Source organism: Lissotriton vulgaris, unplaced genomic scaffold (assembly GCF_964263255.1).
Source record: "Lissotriton vulgaris unplaced genomic scaffold, aLisVul1.2 SCAFFOLD_250, whole genome shotgun sequence".
In the NCBI taxonomy this organism is placed as follows: domain Eukaryota; kingdom Metazoa; phylum Chordata; class Amphibia; order Caudata; family Salamandridae; genus Lissotriton; species Lissotriton vulgaris.
The window spans coordinates 1316763-1339080 of NW_028240859.1; positions in this window are offsets into that span (position 1 = coordinate 1316763).

Here is a 22318-nt window from a genome sequence, read left to right on the forward strand (position 1 = left end):
GCTTCCAGGGGCTCGGGAAGTGAAATAAATACCATTTGGAGGCATTTAATGTTCGAGCAAAAACGGCTGATTTTCGACAAAAGAGATAACACCCCCCCATTACGTCATGCTTCAGAAATGTGGAAAATGGTCCGTTTTCAAATGTTTTATTTTTGAACGTCTGTTCACATTTGTAGGTGGATCATCAGTGTTAGAGCTAAAATTAGCATGTTTAAAGTGATTTTCATGCTTCCAGGGGCCCAAAACACAAGATTTATGGAATGGTTAAAAGTGCATGAAAATGGCCAATTTACTCACTCTGAGTTCTCAAAAAGGGTTTCTTCACCCCGGGAAGTTAATTAAATACCATTTGGAGGCATTTAATGTTAGAGCAAAAACGGCTGATTTTCGACAAAAGAGATAACACCCCCCCATTACGTCATGCTTCAGAAATGTGGAAAATGGTCCGTTTTCAAATGTTTTATTTTTGAACGTCAGTTCACATTTGTAGGTGGATTATCAGTGTTAGAGCTAAAATTAGCATGTTTAAAGTGATTTTCATGCTTCCAGGGGCCCAAAACACAAGATTTATGGAATGGTTAAAAGTGCATGAAAATGGCCAATTTACTCACTCTGAGTTCTCAAAAAGGGTTTCTTCACCCCGGGAAGTTAATTAAATACCATTTGGAGGCATTTAATGTTCGAGCAAAAACGGCTGATTTTCGACAAAAGAGATAACACCCCCCCATTACGTCATGCTTCAGAAATGTGGAAAATGGTCTGTTTTCAAATGTTTTATTTTTGAACATCAGTTCACATTTGTAGGTGGATCATCAGTGTTAGAGCTAAAATTAGCATGTTTAAAGTGATTTTCATGCTTCCAGGGGCCCAAAACACAAGATTTATGGAATGGTTAAAAGTGCATGAAAATGGCCAATTTACTCACTCTGAGTTCTCAAAAAGGGTTTCTTCACCCCGGGAAGTTAATTAAATACCATTTGGAGGAATTTAATGTTCGAGCAAAAACGGCTGATTTTCGACAAAAGAGATAACACCCCCCCATTACGTCATGCTTCAGAAATGTGGAAAATGGTCCGTTTTCAAATGTTTCATTTTTGAACGTCAGTTCACATTTGTAGGTGGATCATCAGTGTTAGAGCTAAAATTAGCATGTTTAAAGTGATTTTCATGCTTCCAGGGGCTCGGGAAGTTAATTAAATACCATTTGGAGGCATTTAATGTTAGAGCAAAAACGGCTGATTTTCGACAAAAGAGATAACACCCCCCCATTACGTCATGCTTCAGAAATGTGGAAAATGGTCCGTTTTCAAATGTTTTATTTTTGAACGTCAGTTCACATTTGTAGGTGGATCATCAGTGTTAGAGCTAAAATTAGCATGTTTAAAGTGATTTTCATGCTTCCAGGGGCCCAAAACACAAGATTTATGGAATGGTTAAAAGTGCATGAAAATGGCCAATTTACTCACTCTGAGTTCTCAAAAAGGGTTTCTTCACCCCGGGAAGTTAATTAAATACCATTTGGAGGCATTTAATGTTCGAGCAAAAACGGCTGATTTTCGACAAAAGAGATAACACCCCCCCATTACGTCATGCTTCAGAAATGTGGAAAATGGTCCGTTTTCAAATGTTTTATTTTTGAACGTCAGTTCACATTTGTAGGTGGATCATCAGTGTTAGAGCTAAAATTAGCATGTTTAAAGTGATTTTCATGCTTCCAGGGGCTCGGGAAGTTAATTAAATACCATTTGGAGGCATTTAATGTTCGAGCAAAAACGGCTGATTTTCGACAAAAGAGATAACACCCCCCATTACGTCATGCTTCAGAAATGTGGAAAATGGTCCGTTTTCAAATGTTTTATTTTTGAACGTCAGTTCACATTTGTAGGTGGATCATCAGTGTTAGAGCTAAAATTAGCATGTTTAAAGTGATTTTCATGCTTCCAGGGGCCCAAAACACAAGATTTATGGAATGGTTAAAAGTGCATGAAAATGGCCAATTTACTCACTCTGAGTTCTCAAAAAGGGTTTCTTCACCCCGAGAAGTTAATTAAATACCATTTGGAGGCATTTAATGTTCGAGCAAAAACGGCTGATTTTCGACAAAAGAGATAACACCCCCCCATTAAGTCATGCTTCAGAAATGTGGAAAATGGTCCGTTTTCAAATGTTTCATTTTTGAACGTCAGTTCACATTTGTAGGTGGATCATCAGTGTTAGAGCTAAAATTAGCATGTTTAAAGTGATTTTCATGCTTCCAGGGGCTCGGGAAGTTAATTAAATACCATTTGGAGGGATTTAATGTTAGAGCAAAAACAGCTGATTTTCGACAAAAGAGATAACACCCCCCCATTACGTCATGCTTCAGAAATGTGGAAAATGGTCCGTTTTCAAATGTTTTATTTTTGAACGTCAGTTCACATTTGTAGGTGGATCATCAGTGTTAGAGCTAAAATTAGCATGTTTAAAGTGATTTTCATGCTTCCAGGGGCTCGGGAAGTGAAATAAATACCATTTGGAGGCATTTAATGTTCGAGCAAAAACGGCTGATTTTCGACAAAAGAGATAACACCCCCCCATTACGTCATGCTTCAGAAATGTGGAAAATGGTCAGTTTTCAAATGTTTTATTTTTGAACGTCAGTTCACATTTGTAGGTGGATCATCAGTGTTAGAGCTAAAATTAGCATGTTTAAAGTGATTTTCATGCTTCCAGGGGCTCGGGAAGTGAAATAAATACCATTTGGAGGCATTTAATGTTCGAGCAAAAACGGCTGATTTTCCACAAAAGAGATAACACCCCCCCATTACGTCATGCTTCAGAAATGTGGAAAATGGTCCGTTTTCAAATGTTTTATTTTTGAACGTCAGTTCACATTTGTAGGTGGATCATCAGTGTTAGAGCTAAAATTAGCATGTTTAAAGTGATTTTCATGCTTCCAGGGGCTCGGGAAGTTAATTAAATACCATTTGGAGGCATTTAATGTTCGAGCAAAAACGGCTGATTTTCGACAAAAGAGATAACACCCCCCCATTACGTCATGCTTCAGAAATGTGGAAAATGGTCCGTTTTCAAATGTTTTATTTTTGAACGTCAGTTCACATTTGTAGGTGGATCATCAGTGTTAGAGCTAAAATTAGCATGTTTAAAGTGATTTTCATGCTTCCAGGGGCCCAAAACACAAGATTTATGGAATGGTTAAAAGTGCATGAAAATGGCCAATTTACTCACTCTGAGTTCTCAAAAAGGGTTTCTTCACCCCGGGAAGATAAATTAAATACCATTTGGAGGCATTTAATGTTAGAGCAAAAACGGCTGATTTTCGACAAAAGAGATAACACCCCCCCATTACGTCATGCTTCAGAAATGTGGAAAATGGTCCGTTTTCAAATGTTTTATTTTTGAACGTCAGTTCACATTTGTAGGTGGATCATCAGTTATAGAGCTAAAATTAGCATGTTTAAAGTGATTTTCATGCTTCCAGGGGCCCAAAACACAAGATTTATGGAATGGTTAAAAGTGCATGAAAATGGCCAATTTACTCACTCTGAGTTCTCAAAAAGGGTTTCTTCACCCCGGGAAGTTAATTAAATACCATTTGGAGGCATTTAATGTTAGAGCAAAAACGGCTGATTTTCGACAAAAGAGATAACACCCCCCCATTACGTCATGCTTCAGAAATGTGGAAAATGGTCCGTTTTCAAATGTTTTATTTTTGAACGTCAGTTCACATTTGTAGGTGGATCATCAGTGTTAGAGCTAAAATTAGCATGTTTAAAGTGATTTTCATGCTTCCAGGGGCCCAAAACACAAGATTTATGGAATGGTTAAAAGTGCATGAAAATGGCCAATTTACTCACTCTGAGTTCTCAAAAAGGGTTTCTTCACCCCGGGAAGTTAATTAAATACCATTTGGAGGCATTTAATGTTAGAGCAAAAACGGCTGATTTTCGACAAAAGAGATAACACCCCCCCATTACGTCATGCTTCAGAAATGTGGAAAATGGTCCGTTTTCAAATGTTTTATTTTTGAACGTCAGTTCACATTTGTAGGTGGATCATCAGTGTTAGAGCTAAAATTAGCATGTTTAAAGTGATTTTCATGCTTCCAGGGGCTCGGGAAGTGAAATAAATACCATTTGGAGGCATTTAATGTTCGAGCAAAAACGGCTGATTTTCCACAAAAGAGATAACAACCCCCATTACGTCATGCTTCAGAAATGTGGAAAATGGTCCGTTTTCAAATGTTTTATTTTTGAACGTCAGTTCACATTTGTAGGTGGATCATCAGTGTTAGAGCTAAAATTAGCATGTTTAAAGTGATTTTCATGCTTCCAGGGGCTCGGGAAGTGAAATAAATACCATTTGGAGGCATTTAATGTTCGAGCAAAAACGGCTGATTTTCGACAAAAGAGATAACACCCCCCCATTACGTCATGCTTCAGAAATGTGGAAAATGGTCCGTTTTCAAATGTTTTATTTTTGAACGTCTGTTCACATTTGTAGGTGGATCATCAGTGTTAGAGCTAAAATTAGCATGTTTAAAGTGATTTTCATGCTTCCAGGGGCCCAAAACACAAGATTTATGGAATGGTTAAAAGTGCATGAAAATGGCCAATTTACTCACTCTGAGTTCTCAAAAAGGGTTTCTTCACCCCGGGAAGTTAATTAAATACCATTTGGAGGCATTTAATGTTAGAGCAAAAACGGCTGATTTTCGACAAAAGAGATAACACCCCCCCATTACGTCATGCTTCAGAAATGTGGAAAATGGTCCGTTTTCAAATGTTTTATTTTTGAACGTCAGTTCACATTTGTAGGTGGATCATCAGTGTTAGAGCTAAAATTAGCATGTTTAAAGTGATTTTCATGCTTCCAGGGGCCCAAAACACAAGATTTATGGAATGGTTAAAAGTGCATGAAAATGGCCAATTTACTCACTCTGAGTTCTCAAAAAGGGTTTCTTCACCCCGGGAAGTTAATTAAATACCATTTGGAGGCATTTAATGTTAGAGCAAAAACGGCTGATTTTCGACAAAAGAGATAACACCCCCCCATTACGTCATGCTTCAGAAATGTGGAAAATGGTCCGTTTTCAAATGTTTTATTTTTGAACGTCAGTTCACATTTGTAGGTGGATCATCAGTGTTAGAGCTAAAATTAGCATGTTTAAAGTGATTTTCATGCTTCCAGGGGCTCGGGAAGTGAAATAAATACCATTTGGAGGCATTTAATGTTCGAGCAAAAACGGCTGATTTTCCACAAAAGAGATAACAACCCCCATTACGTCATGCTTCAGAAATGTGGAAAATGGTCCGTTTTCAAATGTTTTATTTTTGAACGTCAGTTCACATTTGTAGGTGTATCATCAGTGTTAGAGCTAAAATTAGCATGTTTAAAGTGATTTTCATGCTTCCAGGGGCTCGGGAAGTGAAATAAATACCATTTGGAGGCATTTAATGTTCGAGCAAAAACGGCTGATTTTCGACAAAAGAGATAACACCCCCCCATTACGTCATGCTTCAGAAATGTGGAAAATGGTCCGTTTTCAAATGTTTTATTTTTGAACGTCTGTTCACATTTGTAGGTGGATCATCAGTGTTAGAGCTAAAATTAGCATGTTTAAAGTGATTTTCATGCTTCCAGGGGCCCAAAACACAAGATTTATGGAATGGTTAAAAGTGCATGAAAATGGCCAATTTACTCACTCTGAGTTCTCAAAAAGGGTTTCTTCACCCCGGGAAGTTAATTAAATACCATTTGGAGGCATTTAATGTTAGAGCAAAAACGGCTGATTTTCGACAAAAGAGATAACACCCCCCCATTACGTCATGCTTCAGAAATGTGGAAAATGGTCCGTTTTCAAATGTTTTATTTTTGAACGTCAGTTCACATTTGTAGGTGGATCATCAGTGTTAGAGCTAAAATTAGCATGTTTAAAGTGATGTTCTTGCTTCCAGGGGCCCAAAACACAAGATTTATGGAATGGTTAAAAGTGCATGAAAATGGCCAATTTACTCACTCTGAGTTCTCAAAAAGGGTTTCTTCACCCCGGGAAGTTAATTAAATACCATTTGGAGGCATTTAATGTTAGAGCAAAAACGGCTGATTTTCGACAAAAGAGATAACACCCCCCCATTACGTCATGCTTCAGAAATGTGGAAAATGGTCCGTTTTCAAATGTTTTATTTTTGAACGTCAGTTCACATTTGTAGGTGGATCATCAGTGTTAGAGCTAAAATTAGCATGTTTAAAGTGATTTTCATGCTTCCAGGGGCCCAAAACACAAGATTTATGGAATGGTTAAAAGTGCATGAAAATGGCCAATTTATTCACTCTGAGTTCTCAAAAAGGGTTTCTTCACCCCGGGAAGTTAATTAAATACCATTTGGAGGCATTTAATGTTAGAGCAAAAACGGCTGATTTTCGACAAAAGAGATAACACCCCCCCATTACGTCATGCTTCAGAAATGTGGAAAATGGTCCGTTTTCAAATGTTTTATTTTTGAACGTCAGTTCACATTTGTAGGTGGATCATCAGTGTTAGAGCTAAAATTAGCATGTTTAAAGTGATTTTCATGCTTCCAGGGGCTCGGGAAGTGAAATAAATACCATTTGGAGGCATTTAATGTTCGAGCAAAAACGGCTGATTTTCCACAAAAGAGATAACACCCCCCCATTACGTCATGCTTCAGAAATGTGGAAAATGGTCCGTTTTCAAATGTTTTATTTTTGAACGTCAGTTCACATTTGTAGGTGGATCATCAGTGTTAGAGCTAAAATTAGCATGTTTAAAGTGATTTTCATGCTTCCAGGGGCTCTGGAAGTGAAATAAATACCATTTGGAGGCATTTAATGTTCGAGCAAAAACGGCTGATTTTCGACAAAAGAGATAACACCCCCCCATTACGTCATGCTTCAGAAATGTGGAAAATGGTCCGTTTTCAAATGTTTTATTTTTGAACGTCTGTTCACATTTGTAGGTGGATCATCAGTGTTAGAGCTAAAATTAGCATGTTTAAAGTGATTTTCATGCTTCCAGGGGCCCAAAACACAAGATTTATGGAATGGTTAAAAGTGCATGAAAATGGCCAATTTACTCACTCTGAGTTCTCAAAAAGGGTTTCTTCACCCCGGGAAGTTAATTAAATACCATTTGGAGGCATTTAATGTTAGAGCAAAAACGGCTGATTTTCGACAAAAGAGATAACACCCCCCCATTACGTCATGCTTCAGAAATGTGGAAAATGGTCCGTTTTCAAATGTTTTATTTTTGAACGTCAGTTCACATTTGTAGGTGGATCATCAGTGTTAGAGCTAAAATTAGCATGTTTAAAGTGATGTTCATGCTTCCAGGGGCCCAAAACACAAGATTTATGGAATGGTTAAAAGTGCATGAAAATGGCCAATTTACTCACTCTGAGTTCTCAAAAAGGGTTTCTTCACCCCGGGAAGTTAATTAAATACCATTTGGAGGCATTTAATGTTAGAGCAAAAACGGCTGATTTTCGACAAAAGAGATAACACCCCCCCATTACGTCATGCTTCAGAAATGTGGAAAATGGTCCGTTTTCAAATGTTTTATTTTTGAACGTCAGTTCACATTTGTAGGTGGATCATCAGTGTTAGAGCTAAAATTAGCATGTTTAAAGTGATTTTCATGCTTCCAGGGGCCCAAAACACAAGATTTATGGAATGGTTAAAAGTGCACGAAAATGGCCAATTTACTCACTCTGAGTTCTCAAAAAGGGTTTCTTCACCCCGGGAAGTTAATTAAATACCATTTGGAGGCATTTAATGTTAGAGCAAAAACGGCTGATTTTCGACAAAAGAGATAACACCCCCCCATTACGTCATGCTTCAGAAATGTGGAAAATGGTCCGTTTTCAAATGTTTTTTTTTTGAACGTCAGTTCACATTTGTAGGTGGATCATCAGTGTTAGAGCTAAAATTAGCATGTTTAAAGTGATTTGCATGCTTCCAGGGGCCCAAAACACAAGATTTATGGAATGGTTAAAAGTGCATGAAAATGGCCAATTTACTCACTCTGAGTTCTCAAAAAGGGTTTCTTCACACCGGGAAGTTAATTAAATACAATTTGGAGGCATTTAATGTTAGAGCAAAAACGGCTGATTTTCGACAAAAGAGATAACACCCCCCCATTACGTCATGCTTCAGAAATGTGGAAAATGGTCCGTTTTCAAATGTTTTATTTTTGAACGTCAGTTCACATTTGTAGGTGGATCATCAGTGTTAGAGCTAAAATTAGCATGTTTAAAGAGATTTTCATGCTTCCAGGGGCTCGGGAAGTGAAATAAATACCATTTGGAGGCATTTAATGTTCGTGCAAAAACGGCTGATTTTCCACAAAAGAGATAACACCCCCCCCATTACGTCATGCTTCAGAAATGTGGAAAATGGTCCGTTTTCAAATGTTTTATTTTTGAACGTCAGTTCACATTTGTAGGTGGATCATCAGTGTTAGAGCTAAAATTAGCATGTTTAAAGTGATTTTCATGCTTCCAGGGGCTCGGGAAGTGAAATAAATACCATTTGGAGGCATTTAATGTTCGAGCAAAAACGGCTGATTTTGGACAAAAGAGATAACACCCCCCCATTACGTCATGCTTCAGAAATGTGGAAAATGGTCCGTTTTCAAATGTTTTATTTTTGAACGTCAGTTCACATTTGTAGGTGGATCATCAGTGTTAGAGCTAAAATTAGCATGTTTAAAGTGATTTTCATGCTTCCAGGGGCCCAAAACACAAGATTTATGGAATGGTTAAAAGTGCATGAAAATGGCCAATTTACTCACTCTGAGTTCTCAAAAAGGGTTTCTTCACCCCGGGAAGTTAATTAAATACCATTTGGAGGCATTTAATGTTAGAGCAAAAACGGCTGATTTTCGACAAAAGAGATAACACCCCCCCATTACGTCATGCTTCAGAAATGTGGAAAATGGTCCGTTTTCAAATGTTTTATTTTTGAACGTCAGTTCACATTTGTAGGTGGATCATCAGTATTAGAGCTAAAATTAGCATGTTTAAAGTGATTTTCATGCTTCCAGGGGCCCAAAACACAAGATTTATGGAATGGTTAAAAGTGCATGAAAATGGCCAATTTACTCACTCTGAGTTCTCAAAAAGGGTTTCTTCACCCCGGGAAGTTAATTAAATACCATTTGGAGGCATTTAATGTTCGAGCAAAAACGGCTGATTTTCGACAAAAGAGATAACACCCCCCCATTACGTCATGCTTCAGAAATGTGGAAAATGGTCCGTTTTCAAATGTTTCATTTTTGAACGTCAGTTCACATTTGTAGGTGGATCATCAGTGTTAGAGCTAAAATTAGCATGTTTAAAGTGATTTTCATGCTTCCAGGGGCTCGGGAAGTTAATTAAATACCATTTGGAGGCATTTAATGTTCGAGCAAAAACGGCTGATTTTCGACAAAAGAGATAACACCCCCCCATTACGTCATGCTTCAGAAATGTGGAAAATGGTCCGTTTTCAAATGTTTTATTTTTGAACGTCAGTTCACATTTGTAGGTGGATCATCAGTGTTAGAGCTAAAATTAGCATGTTTAAAGTGATTTTCAGGCTTCCAGGGGCCCAAAACACAAGATTTATGGAATGGTTAAAAGTGCATGAAAATGGCCAATTTACTCACTCTGAGTTCTCAAAAAGGGTTTCTTCACCCCGGGAAGTTAATTAAATACCATTTGGAGGCATTTAATGTTCGAGCAAAAACGGCTGATTTTCGACAAAAGAGATAACACCCCCCCATTACGTCATGCTTCAGAAATGTGGAAAATGGTCCGTTTTCAAATGTTTTATTTTTGAACGTCAGTTCACATTTGTAGGTGGATCATCAGTGTTAGAGCTAAAATTAGCATGTTTAAAGTGATTTTCATGCTTCCAGGGGCTCGGGAAGTTAATTAAATACCATTTGGAGGCATTTAATGTTCGAGCAAAAACGGCTGATTTTCGACAAAAGAGATAACACCCCCCCATTACGTCATGCTTCAGAAATGTGGAAAATGGTCCGTTTTCAAATGTTTCATTTTTGAACGTCAGTTCACATTTGTAGGTGGATCATCAGTGTTAGAGCTAAAATTAGCATGTTTAAAGTGATTTTCATGCTTCCAGGGGCTCGGGAAGTTAATTAAATACCATTTGGAGGCATTTAATGTTAGAGCAAAAACGGCTGATTTTCGACAAAAGAGATAACACCCCCCCATTACGTCATGCTTCAGAAATGTGGAAGATGGTCCGTTTTCAAATGTTTTATTTTTGAACGTCAGTTCACATTTGTAGGTGGATCATCAGTGTTAGAGCTAAAATTAGCATGTTTAAAGTGATTTTCATGCTTCCAGGGGCCCAAAACACAAGATTTATGGAATGGTTAAAAGTGCATGAAAATGGCCAATTTACTCACTCTGAGTTCTCAAAAAGGGTTTCTTCACCCCGGGAAGTTAATTAAATACCATTTGGAGGCATTTAATGTTCGAGCAAAAACGGCTGATTTTCGACAAAAGAGATAACACCCCCCCATTACGTCATGCTTCAGAAATGTGGAAAATGGTCCGTTTTCAAATGTTTTATTTTTGAACGTCAGTTCACATTTGTAGGTGGATCATCAGTGTTAGAGCTAAAATTAGCATGTTTAAAGTGATTTTCATGCTTCCAGGGGCTCGGGAAGTTAATTAAATACCATTTGGAGGCATTTAATGTTCGAGCAAAAACGGCTGATTTTCGACAAAAGAGATAACACCCCCCCATTACGTCATGCTTCAGAAATGTGGAAAATGGTCCGTTTTCAAATGTTTTATTTTTGAACGTCAGTTCACATTTGTAGGTGGATCATCAGTGTTAGAGCTAAAATTAGCATGTTTAAAGTGATTTTCATGCTTCCAGGGGCCCAAAACACAAGATTTATGGAATGGTTAAAAGTGCATGAAAATGGCCAATTTACTCATTCTGAGTTCTCAAAAAGGGTTTCTTCACCCCGGGAAGTTAATTAAATACCATTTGGAGGCATTTAATGTTCGAGCAAAAACGGCTGATTTTCGACAAAAGAGATAACACCCCCCCATTACGTCATGCTTCAGAAATGTGGAAAATGGTCCGTTTTCAAATGTTTTATTTTTGAACGTCAGTTCACATTTGTAGGTGGATCATCAGTGTTAGAGCTAAAATTAGCATGTTTAAAGTGATTTTCATGCTTCCAGGGGCCCAAAACACAAGATTTATGGAATGGTTAAAAGTGCATGAAAATGGCCAATTTACTCACTCTGAGTTCTCAAAAAGGGTTTCTTCACCCCGGGAAGTTAATTAAATACCATTTGGAGGCATTTAATGTTCGAGCAAAAACGGCTGATTTTCGACAAAAGAGATAACACCCCCCCATTACGTCATGCTTCAGAAATGTGGAAAATGGTCCGTTTTCAAATGTTTTATTTTTGAACGTCAGTTCACATTTGTAGGTGGATCATCAGTGTTAGAGCTAAAATTAGCATGTTTAAAGTGATTTTCATGCTTCCAGGGGCTCGGGAAGTTAATTAAATACCATTTGGAGGCATTTAATGTTCGAGCAAAAACGGCTGATTTTCGACAAAAGAGATAACACCCCCCCATTACGTCATGCTTCAGAAATGTGGAAAATGGTCCGTTTTCAAATGTTTTATTTTTGAACGTCAGTTCACATTTGTAGGTGGATCATCAGTGTTAGAGCTAAAATTAGCATGTTTAAAGTGATTTTCATGCTTCCAGGGGCCCAAAACACAAGATTTATGGAATGGTTAAAAGTGCATGAAAATGGACAATTTACTCACTCTGAGTTCTCAAAAAGGGTTTCTTCACCCCCAGAAGTTAATTAAATACCATTTGGAGGCATTTAATGTTAGAGCAAAAACGGCTGATTTTCGACAAAAGAGATAACACCCCCCCATTACGTCATGCTTCAGAAATGTGGAAAATGGTCCGTTTTCAAATGTTTTATTTTTGAACGTCAGTTCACATTTGTAGGTGGATCATCAGTGTTAGAGCTAAAATTAGCATGTTTAAAGTGATTTTCATGCTTCCAGGGGCCCAAAACACAAGATTTATGGAATGGTTAAAAGTGCATGAAAATGGCCAATTTACTCACTCTGAGTTCTCAAAAAGGGTTTCTTCACCCCGGGAAGTTAATTAAATACCATTTGGAGGCATTTAATGTGCGAGCAAAAACGGCTGATTTTCGACAAAAGAGATAACACCCCCCCATTACGTCATGCTTCAGAAATGTGGAAAATGGTCCGTTTTCAAATGTTTCATTTTTGAACGTCAGTTCACATTTGTAGGTGGATCATCAGTGTTAGAGCTAAAATTAGCATGTTTAAAGTGATTTTCATGCTTCCAGGGGCTCGGGAAGTTAATTAAATACCATTTGGAGGCATTTAATGTTCGAGCAAAAACGGCTGATTTTCGACAAAAGAGATAACACCCCCCCATTACGTCATGCTTCAGAAATGTGGAAAATGGTCCGTTTTCAAATGTTTTTTTTTTGAACGTCAGTTCACATTTGTAGGTGGATCATCAGTGTTAAAGCTAAAATTAGCATGTTTAAAGTTATTTTCATGCTTCCAGGGGCCCAAAACACAAGATTTATGGAATGGTTAAAAGTGCATGAAAATGGCCAATTTACTCACTCTGAGTTCTCAAAAAGGGTTTCTTCACCCCGGGAAGTTAATTAAATACCATTTGGAGGCATTTAATGTTCGAGCAAAAACGGCTGATTTTCGACAAAAGAGATAACACCCCCCCATTACGTCATGCTTCAGAAATGTGGAAAATGGTCCGTTTTCAAATGTTTTATTTTTGAACGTCAGTTCACATTTGTAGGTGGATCATCAGTGTTAGAGCTAAAATTAGCATGTTTAAAGTGATTTTCATGCTTCCAGGGGCTCGGGAAGTTAATTAAATACCATTTGGAGGCATTTAATGTTCGAGCAAAAACGGCTGATTTTCGACAAAAGACATAACACCCCCCCATTACGTCATGCTTCAGAAATGTGGAAAATGGTCCGTTTTCAAATGTTTCATTTTTGAACGTCAGTTCACATTTGTAGGTGGATCATCAGTGTTAGAGCTAAAATTAGCATGTTTAAAGTGATTTTCATGCTTCCAGGGGCTCGGGAAGTTAATTAAATACCATTTGGAGGCATTTAATGTTAGAGCAAAAACGGCTGATTTTCGACAAAAGAGATAACACCCCCCCATAACGTCATGCTTCAGAAATGTGGAAGATGGTCCGTTTTCAAATGTTTTATTTTTGAACGTCAGTTCACATTTGTAGGTGGATCATCAGTGTTAGAGCTAAAATTAGCATGTTTAAAGTGATTTTCATGCTTCCAGGGGCCCAAAACACAAGATTTATGGAATGGTTAAAAGTGCATGAAAATGGCCAATTTACTCACTCTGAGTTCTCAAAAAGGGTTTCTTCACCCCTGGAAGTTAATTAAATACCATTTGGAGGCATTTAATGTTCGAGCAAAAACGGCTGATTTTCGACAAAAGAGATACCCCCCCATTACGTCATGCTTCAGAAATGTGGAAAATGGTCCGTTTTCAAATGTTTTATTTTTGAACGTCAGTTCACATTTGTAGGTGGATCATCAGTGTTAGAGCTAAAATTAGCATGTTTAAAGTGATTTTCATGCTTCCAGGGGCTCGGGAAGTTAATTAAATACCATTTGGAGGCATTTAATGTTCGAGCAAAAACGGCTGATTTTCGACAAAAGAGATAACACCCCCCCATTACGTCATGCTTCAGAAATGTGGAAAATGGTCCGTTTTCAAATGTTTCATTTTTGAACGTCAGTTCACATTTGTAGGTGGATCATCAGTGTTAGAGCTAAAATTAGCATGTTTAAAGTGATTTTCATGCTTCCAGGGGCTCGGGAAGTTAATTAAATACCATTTGGAGGCATTTAATGTTAGAGCAAAAACGGCTGATTTTCGACAAAAGAGATAACACCCCCCCATTACGTCATGCTTCAGAAATGTGGAAGATGGTCCGTTTTCAAATGTTTTATTTTTGAACGTCAGTTCACATTTGTAGGTGGATCATCAGTGTTAGAGCTAAAATTAGCATGTTTAAAGTGATTTTCATGCTTCCAGGGGCCCAAAACACAAGATTTATGGAATGGTTAAAAGTGCATGAAAATGGCCAATTTACTCACTCTGAGTTCTCAAAAAGGGTTTCTTCACCCCGGGAAGTTAATTAAATACCATTTGGAGGCATTTAATGTTCGAGCAAAAACGGCTGATTTTCGACAAAAGAGATAACACCCCCCCATTACGTCATGCTTCAGAAATGTGGAAAATGGTCCGTTTTCAAATGTTTTATTTTTGAACGTCAGTTCACATTTGTAGGTGGATCATCAGTGTTAGAGCTAAAATTAGCATGTTTAAAGTGATTTTCATGCTTCCAGGGGCTCGGGAAGTTAATTAAATACCATTTGGAGGCATTTAATGTTCGAGCAAAAACGGCTGATTTTCGACAAAAGAGATAACACCCCCCCATTACGTCATGCTTCAGAAATGTGGAAAATGGTCCGTTTTCAAATGTTTTATTTTTGAACGTCAGTTCACATTTGTAGGTGGATCATCAGTGTTAGAGCTAAAATTAGAATGTTTAAAGTGATTTTCATGCTTCCAGGGGCTCGGGAAGTTAATTAAATACCATTTGGAGGCATTTAATGTTCGAGCAAAAACGGCTGATTTTCGACAAAAGAGATAACACCCCCCCATTACGTCATGCTTCAGAAATGTGGAAAATGGTCCGTTTTCAAATGTTTTATTTTTGAACGTCAGTTCACATTTGTAGGTGGATCATCAGTGTTAGAGCTAAAATTAGCATGTTTAAAGTGATTTTCATGCTTCCAGGGGCCCAAAACACAAGATTTATGGAATGGTTAAAAGTGCATGAAAATGGCCAATTTACTCATTCTGAGTTCTCAAAAAGGGTTTCTTCACCCCGGGAAGTTAATTAAATACCATTTGGAGGCATTTAATGTTCGAGCAAAAACGGCTGATTTTCGACAAAAGAGATAACACCCCCCCATTACGTCATGCTTCAGAAATGTGGAAAATGGTCCGTTTTCAAATGTTTTATTTTTGAACGTCAGTTCACATTTGTAGGTGGATCATCAGTGTTAGAGCTAAAATTAGCATGTTTAAAGTGATTTTCATGCTTCCAGGGGCCCAAAACACAAGATTTATGGAATGGTTAAAAGTGCATGAAAATGGCCAATTTACTCACTCTGAGTTCTCAAAAAGGGTTTCTTCACCCCGGGAAGTTAATTAAATACCATTTGGAGGCATTTAATGTTCGAGCAAAAACGGCTGATTTTCGACAAAAGAGATAACACCCCCCCATTACGTCATGCTTCAGAAATGTGGAAAATGGTCCGTTTTCAAATGTTTTATTTTTGAACGTCAGTTCACATTTGTAGGTGGATCATCAGTGTTAGAGCTAAAATTAGCATGTTTAAAGTGATTTTCATGCTTCCAGGGGCTCGGGAAGTTAATTAAATACCATTTGGAGGCATTTAATGTTCGAGCAAAAACGGCTGATTTTCGACAAAAGAGATAACACCCCCCCATTACGTCATGCTTCAGAAATGTGGAAAATGGTCCGTTTTCAAATGTTTTATTTTTGAACGTCAGTTCACATTTGTAGGTGGATCATCAGTGTTAGAGCTAAAATTAGCATGTTTAAAGTGATTTTCATGCTTCCAGGGGCCCAAAACACAAGATTTATGGAATGGTTAAAAGTGCATGAAAATGGACAATTTACTCACTCTGAGTTCTCAAAAAGGGTTTCTTCACCCCCAGAAGTTAATTAAATACCATTTGGAGGCATTTAATGTTAGAGCAAAAACGGCTGATTTTCGACAAAAGAGATAACACCCCCCCATTACGTCATGCTTCAGAAATGTGGAAAATGGTCCGTTTTCAAATGTTTTATTTTTGAACGTCAGTTCACATTTGTAGGTGGATCATCAGTGTTAGAGCTAAAATTAGCATGTTTAAAGTGATTTTCATGCTTCCAGGGGCCCAAAACACAAGATTTATGGAATGGTTAAAAGTGCATGAAAATGGCCAATTTACTCACTCTGAGTTCTCAAAAAGGGTTTCTTCACCCCGGGAAGTTAATTAAATACCATTTGGAGGCATTTAATGTGCGAGCAAAAACGGCTGATTTTCGACAAAAGAGATAACACCCCCCCATTACGTCATGCTTCAGAAATGTGGAAAATGGTCCGTTTTCAAATGTTTCATTTTTGAACGTCAGTTCACATTTGTAGGTGGATCATCAGTGTTAGAGCTAAAATTAGCATGTTTAAAGTGATTTTCATGCTTCCAGGGGCTCGGGAAGTTAATTAAATACCATTTGGAGGCATTTAATGTTCGAGCAAAAACGGCTGATTTTCGACAAAAGAGATAACACCCCCCCATTACGTCATGCTTCAGAAATGTGGAAAATGGTCCGTTTTCAAATGTTTTTTTTTTGAACGTCAGTTCACATTTGTAGGTGGATCATCAGTGTTAAAGCTAAAATTAGCATGTTTAAAGTGATTTTCATGCTTCCAGGGGCCCAAAACACAAGATTTATGGAATGGTTAAAAGTGCATGAAAATGGCCAATTTACTCACTCTGAGTTCTCAAAAAGGGTTTCTTCACCCCGGGAAGTTAATTAAATACCATTTGGAGGCATTTAATGTTCGAGCAAAAACGGCTGATTTTCGACAAAAGAGATACCCCCCCATTACGTCATGCTTCAGAAATGTGGAAAATGGTCCGTTTTCAAATGTTTTATTTTTGAACGTCAGTTCACATTTGTAGGTGGATCATCAGTGTTAGAGCTAAAATTAGCATGTTTAAAGTGATTTTCATGCTTCCAGGGGCTCGGGAAGTTAATTAAATACCATTTGGAGGCATTTAATGTTCGAGCAAAAACGGCTGATTTTCGACAAAAGAGATAACACCCCCCCATTACGTCATGCTTCAGAAATGTGGAAAATGGTCCGTTTTCAAATGTTTTATTTTTGAACGTCAGTTCACATTTGTAGGTGGATCATCAGTGTTAGAGCTAAAATTAGCATGTTTAAAGTGATTTTCATGCTTCCAGAGGCTCGGGAAGTTAATTAAATACCATTTGGAGGCATTTAATGTTCGAGCAAAAATGGCTGATTTTCGACAAAAGAGATAACACCCCCCCATTACGTCATGCTTCAGAAATGTGGAAAATGGTCCGTTTTCAAATGTTTTATTTTTGAACGTCAGTTCACATTTGTAGGTGGATCATCAGTGTTAGAGCTAAAATTAGCATGTTTAAAGTGATTTTCATGCTTCCAGGGGCCCAAAACACAAGATTTATGGAATGGTTAAAAGTGCATGAAAATGGCCAATTTACTCACTCTGAGTTCTCAAAAAGGGTTTCTTCACCCCGGGAAGTTAATTAAATACCATTTGGAGGCATTTAATGTTCGAGCAAAAACGGCTGATTTTCGACAAAAGAGATAACACCCCCCCATTACGTCATGCTTCAGAAATGTGGAAAATGGTCCGTTTTCAAATGTTTTATTTTTGAACGTCAGTTCACATTTGTAGGTGGATCATCAGTGTTAGAGCTAAAATTAGCATGTTTAAAGTGACTTTCATGCTTCCAGGGGCTCGGGAAGTTAATTAAATACCATTTGGAGGCATTTAATGTTCGAGCAAAAACGGCTGATTTTCGACAAAAGAGATAACACCCCCCCATTACGTCATGCTTCAGAAATGTGGAAAATGGTCCGTTTTCAAATGTTTTATTTTTGAACGTCAGTTCACATTTGTAGGTGGATCATCAGTGTTAGAGCTAAAATTAGCATGTTTAAAGTGATTTTCATGCTTCCAGGGGCCCAAAACACAAGATTTATGGAATGGTTAAAAGTGCATGAAAATGGCCAATTTACTCACTCTGAGTTCTCAAAAAGGGTTTCTTCACCCCGGGAAGTTAATTAAATACCATTTGGAGGCATTTAATGTTAGAGCAAAAACGGCTGATTTTCGACAAAAGAGATAACACCCCCCCATTACGTCATGCTTCAGAAATGTGGAAAATGGTCCGTTTTCAAATGTTTTATTTTTGAACGTCAGTTCACATTTGTAGGTGGATCATCAGTGTTAGAGCTAAAATTAGCATGTTTAAAGTGATTTTCATGCTTCCAGGGGCTCGGGAAGTTAATTAAATACCATTTGGAGGCATTTAATGTTCGAGCAAAAACGGCTGATTTTCGACAAAAGAGATAACACCCCCCCATTACGTCATGCTTCAGAAATGTGGAAAATGGTCCGTATTCAAATGTTTTATTTTTGAACGTAAGTTCACATTTGTAGGTGGATCATCAGTGTTAGAGCTAAAATTAGCATGTTTAAAGTGATTTTCATGCTTCCAGGGGCTCGGGAAGTGAAATAAATACCATTTGGAGGCATTTAATGTTCGAGCAAAAACGGCTGATTTTCGACAAAAGGGATAACACCCCCCCATTACGTCATGCTTCAGAAATGTGGAAAATGGTCCGTTTTCAAATGTTTTATTTTTGAACGTCAGTTCACATTTGTAGGTGGATCATCAGTGTTAGAGCTAAAATTAGCATGTTTAAAGTGATTTTCATGCTTCCAGGGGCTCGGGAAGTGAAATAAATACCATTTGGAGGCATTTAATGTTCGAGCAAAAACGGCTGATTTTCGACAAAAGAGATAACACCCCCCCATTACGTCATGCTTCAGAAATGTGGAAAATGGTCCGTTTTCAAATGTTTTATTTTTGAACGTCAGTTCACATTTGTAGGTGGATCATCAGTGTTAGAGCTAAAATTAGCATGTTTAAAGTGATTTTCATGATTCCAGGGGCTCGGGAAGTTAATTAAATACCATTTGGAGGCATTTAATGTTCGAGCAAAAAAGGCTGATTTTCCACAAAAGAGATAACACCCCCCCATTACGTCATGCTTCAGAAATGTGGAAAATGGTCCGTTTTCAAATGTTTTATTTTTGAACGTCAGTTCACATTTGTAGGTGGATCATCAGTGTTAGAGCTAAAATTAGCATGTTTAAAGTGATTTTCATGCTTCCAGGGGCTCGGGAAGTTAATTAAATACCATTTGGAGGCATTTAATGTTAGAGCAAAAACGGCTGATTTTCGACAAAAGAGATAACACCCCCCCATTACGTCATGCTTCAGAAATGTGGAAGATGGTCCGTTTTCAAATGTTTTATTTTTGAACGTCAGTTCACATTTGTAGGTGGATCATCAGTGTTAGAGCTAAAATTAGCATGTTTAAAGTGATTTTCATGCTTCCAGGGGCCCAAAACACAAGATTTATGGAATGGTTAAAAGTGCATGAAAATGGCCAATTTACTCACTCTGAGTTCTCAAAAAGGGTTTCTTCACCCCGGGAAGTTAATTAAATACCATTTGGAGGCATTTAATGTTCGAGCAAAAACGGCTGATTTTCGACAAAAGAGATAACACCCCCCCATTACGTCATGCTTCAGAAATGTGGAAAATGGTCCGTTTTCAAATGTTTTATTTTTGAACGTCAGTTCACATTTGTAGGTGGATCATCAGTGTTAGAGCTAAAATTAGCATGTTTAAAGTGATTTTCATGCTTCCAGGGGCTCGGGAAGTTAATTAAATACCATTTGGAGGCATTTAATGTTCGAGCAAAAACGGCTGATTTTCGACAAAAGAGATAACACCCCCCCATTACGTCATGCTTCAGAAATGTGGAAAATGGTCCGTTTTCAAATGTTTCATTTTTGAACGTCAGTTCACATTTGTAGGTGGATCATCAGTGTTAGAGCTAAAATTAGCATGTTTAAAGTGATTTTCATGCTTCCAGGGGCTCGGGAAGTTAATTAAATACCATTTGGAGGCATTTAATGTTAGAGCAAAAACGGCTGATTTTCGACAAAAGAGATAACACCCCCCCATTACGTCATGCTTCAGAAATGTGGAAGATGGTCCGTTTTCAAATGTTTTATTTTTGAACGTCAGTTCACATTTGTAGGTGGATCATCAGTGTTAGAGCTAAAATTAGCATGTTTAAAGTGATTTTCATGCTTCCAGGGGCCCAAAACACAAGATTTATGGAATGGTTAAAAGTGCATGAAAATGGCCAATTTACTCACTCTGAGTTCTCAAAAAGGGTTTCTTCACCCCGGGAAGTTAATTAAATACCATTTGGAGGCATTTAATGTTCGAGCAAAAACGGCTGATTTTCGACAAAAGAGATAACACCCCCCCATTACGTCATGCTTCAGAAATGTGGAAAATGGTCCGTTTTCAAATGTTTTATTTTTGAACGTCAGTTCACATTTGTAGGTGGATCATCAGTGTTAGAGCTAAAATTAGCATGTTTAAAGTGATTTTCATGCTTCCAGGGGCTCGGGAAGTTAATTAAATACCATTTGGAGGCATTTAATGTTCGAGCAAAAACGGCTGATTTTCGACAAAAGAGATAACACCCCCCCATTACGTCATGCTTCAGAAATGTGGAAAATGGTCCGTTTTCAAATGTTTTATTTTTGAACGTCAGTTCACATTTGTAGGTGGATCATCAGTGTTAGAGCTAAAATTAGCATGTTTAAAGTGATTTTCATGCTTCCAGGGGCCCAAAACACAAGATTTATGGAATGGTTAAAAGTGCATGAAAATGGCCAATTTACTCATTCTGAGTTCTCAAAAAGGGTTTCTTCACCCCGGGAAGTTAATTAAATACCATTTGGAGGCATTTAATGTTCGAGCAAAAACGGCTGATTTTCGACAAAAGAGATAACACCCCCCCATTACGTCATGCTTCAGAAATGTGGAAAATGGTCCGTTTTCAAATGTTTTATTTTTGAACGTCAGTTCACATTTGTAGGTGGATCATCAGTGTTAGAGCTAAAATTAGCATGTTTAAAGTGATTTTCATGCTTCCAGGGGCCCAAAACACAAGATTTATGGAATGGTTAAAAGTGCATGAAAATGGCCAATTTACTCACTCTGAGTTCTCAAAAAGGGTTTCTTCACCCCGGGAAGTTAATTAAATACCATTTGGAGGCATTTAATGTTCGAGCAAAAACGGCTGATTTTCGACAAAAGAGATAACACCCCCCCATTACGTCATGCTTCAGAAATGTGGAAAATGGTCCGTTTTCAAATGTTTTATTTTTGAACGTCAGTTCACATTTGTAGGTGGATCATCAGTGTTAGAGCTAAAATTAGCATGTTTAAAGTGATTTTCATGCTTCCAGGGGCTCGGGAAGTTAATTAAATACCATTTGGAGGCATTTAATGTTCGAGCAAAAACGGCTGATTTTCGACAAAAGAGATAACACCCCCCCATTACGTCATGCTTCAGAAATGTGGAAAATGGTCCGTTTTCAAATGTTTTATTTTTGAACGTCAGTTCACATTTGTAGGTGGATCATCAGTGTTAGAGCTAAAATTAGCATGTTTAAAGTGATTTTCATGCTTCCAGGGGCCCAAAACACAAGATTTATGGAATGGTTAAAAGTGCATGAAAATGGACAATTTACTCACTCTGAGTTCTCAAAAAGGGTTTCTTCACCCCCAGAAGTTAATTAAATACCATTTGGAGGCATTTAATGTTAGAGCAAAAACGGCTGATTTTCGACAAAAGAGATAACACCCCCCCATTACGTCATGCTTCAGAAATGTGGAAAATGGTCCGTTTTCAAATGTTTTATTTTTGAACGTCAGTTCACATTTGTAGGTGGATCATCAGTGTTAGAGCTAAAATTAGCATGTTTAAAGTGATTTTCATGCTTCCAGGGGCCCAAAACACAAGATTTATGGAATGGTTAAAAGTGCATGAAAATGGCCAATTTACTCACTCTGAGTTCTCAAAAAGGGTTTCTTCACCCCGGGAAGTTAATTAAATACCATTTGGAGGCATTTAATGTGCGAGCAAAAACGGCTGATTTTCGACAAAAGAGATAACACCCCCCCATTACGTCATGCTTCAGAAATGTGGAAAATGGTCCGTTTTCAAATGTTTCATTTTTGAACGTCAGTTCACATTTGTAGGTGGATCATCAGTGTTAGAGCTAAAATTAGCATGTTTAAAGTGATTTTCATGCTTCCAGGGGCTCGGGAAGTTAATTAAATACCATTTGGAGGCATTTAATGTTCGAGCAAAAACGGCTGATTTTCGACAAAAGAGATAACACCCCCCCATTACGTCATGCTTCAGAAATGTGGAAAATGGTCCGTTTTCAAATG